The sequence below is a fragment of the Varroa jacobsoni genome, unplaced genomic scaffold (genome assembly GCF_002532875.2).
Source record: "Varroa jacobsoni isolate VJ856 unplaced genomic scaffold, vjacob_1.0 scaffold_1142, whole genome shotgun sequence".
Lineage (NCBI taxonomy): Eukaryota > Metazoa > Arthropoda > Arachnida > Mesostigmata > Varroidae > Varroa > Varroa jacobsoni.
In genome coordinates, this window is record NW_019214044.1 from 120,405 (window position 1) to 123,523 (window position 3,119).

A 3,119-nucleotide genomic window follows, 5' to 3' on the forward strand; every position below is an offset into this window, starting at 1 on the left:
GTTTTCTTCATAATGCTTGATATAGTAACGGTTTATAAGCACTGGAAACAAACATATATACGAACAAACGTGTTTTAATCAAACGAACTCTTGAATGGGTGCATTGTTATCTATATATTACCGTTTTTCGATTAATATCCATAGACCTCTCAGCGTCAAGGCCTTCTGACATTAAGCTCATGCCGATTGCTCCGATGAGAGACTATAGTTTATGAAAAAAGAATGGGTCACTGTTAAGTTGAATGATAACATTGTTAGATATATATATATATATATATATATATATATTTAGGGTTTAATTGGACTTGCTTCGATAGTTTTCGCATGTAGGCTCACCACGTAACTGTAGATGACACATATAGACCCGAACCCACGCAATATATATGACGATTCGCGTGCGCCTATGACAGTATGATGAGCGTGTCTATGACAATTTTAGTGGATAGTGCTTTTAATATGGGCAAAAGTGAGCCCAATATCTAGATTTTTTTCTGGGTCTTGGCCAGCCATATTTTATTTGAGTTCCCCTACTTACGATGCTGTCGAGTTGCACTAGTCAATTGTAAATCACAATACGAGACTTTATCAAGCGTTTCTGCTATTTATGTAGTTTGCGTATTAGTATGCACTTTTTTATCGTGCACTTTTTTTATCGTGCACTTTTCGTTGTGATTGACGATCACGGGCTATCTAACGTTAGAAAGCAATCTTTTTCAGCTTAGGAAATGCAGTCCTGAGTAGCACTTTCAGCTCTAAAGTTTTTCTTGTACACCTCCACTCGTATTCTGGGATGTCGCGGCAGAAACAAATGACAAATATCGAGAATGATGGTTGTGTTTTTTACCGTCTACGTACTCATTTCTAGAGGCAAAATAGGAATTATATTTTCTTCATTATACGCGGAAAGGATTATATTGCCCATTAAACGGAAAATGGCAAGAGAGCTTCTCAACGCTGTATAACATACATCCATCACAAAGTAGATCAGCGTAAGAACAGAAAAATATTACAGATCAGCCTGATAGAGAGCTGGAAGTTTTGGATCGGCCAAACACAACGTTTTTTTTTTTTTGTTAGCGTTTTAAAGTCGTGTGTTGACATCAGTACCTTTTGCCACCGCCAGCAATCTGGATTTAGCTAGTCAGTGGGTATTCATTATTTACTATTCTGGACGCGTATCATCTATTTAGGGCTAACTATGTAAATGATTTGTGTGTTTGATTTTTATATATCTTATATCGTGAACCACTGTTCACCTAGCACGTACGTTACGCTAGTCATCCATTGCTGGCTTCTGTCTTTAACGTTCACCATGAATAGCTATAATATATTTAAATGTATATAAATTTTACATTTATATACATGTAAATATACGATTTCGTCAGCTGTTTCCTTACTCGAGCCTCGTGCAGATTGTAATATATTATATTATAGTATATTGAAGTTGTACTCATTGAGGGCTACACTCTATTGTAACTTGTCTACTAGTTCACGTAGTTAGCTATGTAACACGTGTGACGTATATTTTATCACATGCGGTAATCGCCATTATAACGTGTGCGGTTTTGTGACCGGCTTGCTCCCTAGATTAGATGTTCCCTTTAAGGCAAGGTTGTTCGTTCAATAGATCATCCCAGTCGAACGCTTTGGTATTATTTCTCAGGCTACCCTTCCATATATTTCGGCGATACCTTTCCCCGAACCACATGCATGCTTCCCTCTGCTAGATAGCCAGCTCAACTTATGAACTTCCGGCGAGTTCGATCGTTATTGCCCGTTCACGCTCTATGGCCCTAAATAGGACCAGATACCACATCAATTCGATAATAGTGACTCAGTAGAAAATGTGCAATCGTAATAGTAATAGCTTATATAATTCACTACACAATATTTTAATAAACGACTGTTTTTGAAATCGTGTTAATACAACGTTTTTTTGTAGGTCACGTCGGTGTAGTGGATGATAAACACCTACAGCCAATCGGATTAGGCCAATGGCTAGGAGTGTTATTTATTGCGTCGATAACTCTATTGGGATTAGCACACGATCGTAGGCGTAGCACAAGTAAAACCGTATTAGAAAACACACTACCCTTGCACGCTTTGGCAAGCTTTTCATGCAGCCTGTCGTTTTCAAAGTCAATCTAACCATGTAAATGGTCCTCCAGCAATAGCATTTTCATACGCTTACGATCCACATACACTAGTCATAGCCGCCGCAATTCCAGACGTTCCTTAATCGAAAGCAAGCCTTGAGCCGATATCCATTCTTTATTAAACTCAGGCAACACGTGAAAATTCGACAGGGATGAATCTAGTCATTGTCGTCTATGGTTATCAACGCACTCCTTGTTTTTGTCGTTCTGTTCCGACATGAAATAACTAACGCAAATAAATCCGTTAAGCTTTCCTCGTCATTGCCCCTCGGATTGTTGTTTCGCCCTCGTGGCACTGCCTCTACCATCTGTCCCTCTCTCCTCCTTCTTCTTTTCGGTAACTGCTATGACGAAAGTGGCCGCAGCTTGCGTCGCCCGTGCGGTAATACCCCTGCGTGGCCTTGCTTTCCTTTGCTCTACCCTTCGTTCCTGGTACATTGATATCGTTTGATTGATGATATAGTAGTCGTTCGTCGCGATTCTTTGAACTAACCGTCTCATTATCGGCTTTTACAGCAAACTCGGCTGTTCATCCCCAAGCTGCCAAGTCTCAGCATAGGTTCTTCGTAAAATAAGGCTACCCCGAAGGAAGATCGAGTATACATTCCTTAGACTTCGAACAAATTCTTCTAAGCACAACTAACTATCAATCGTCGGCATGGCAACGTTTACATGTACGAGAAGAGTCCGTCGAGCTTCAAAGTAACGACAGCGGACACTATAGACACGTTGAGCAGAACAGAAGTAACTGCCTAAGTAAGAACGAAAAGGTCAGCTACGAGCAGAAAAAAGGACAAGTCCTATACAAGGCGGGCATGCCATCGAGGGATATAGCACACGCTTAGATACTGAATAGAGCAAGGGTCACGTAGGTGACAGAGAAAGATACATAGTATGATAGCACTAAGTGGTTACAACATTTTAGGCATTCACTCAGCAAAACAGTGGGATATCATAAAAGAA

The 3,119-nt window shown here is 40.1% G+C and overlaps 1 long non-coding RNA gene across 1 annotated transcript in view; it reads right to left on the bottom strand.

Moving 5' to 3' along the window:
* Positions 1 to 2,582, bottom strand: part of LOC147752596 (uncharacterized) — a 3,571-nt gene extending 989 nt beyond the window's left edge. The window contains exons 1-2 of the long non-coding RNA XR_015313637.1: positions 2,203 to 2,582; positions 122 to 202 (exon numbers count right to left, since the gene is read on the bottom strand). This is a non-coding gene — a long non-coding RNA (uncharacterized LOC147752596). The remainder of the gene's footprint in view (positions 1 to 121; positions 203 to 2,202) is intronic.
* Between the last annotated feature and the right edge of the window lie 537 nt (positions 2,583 to 3,119).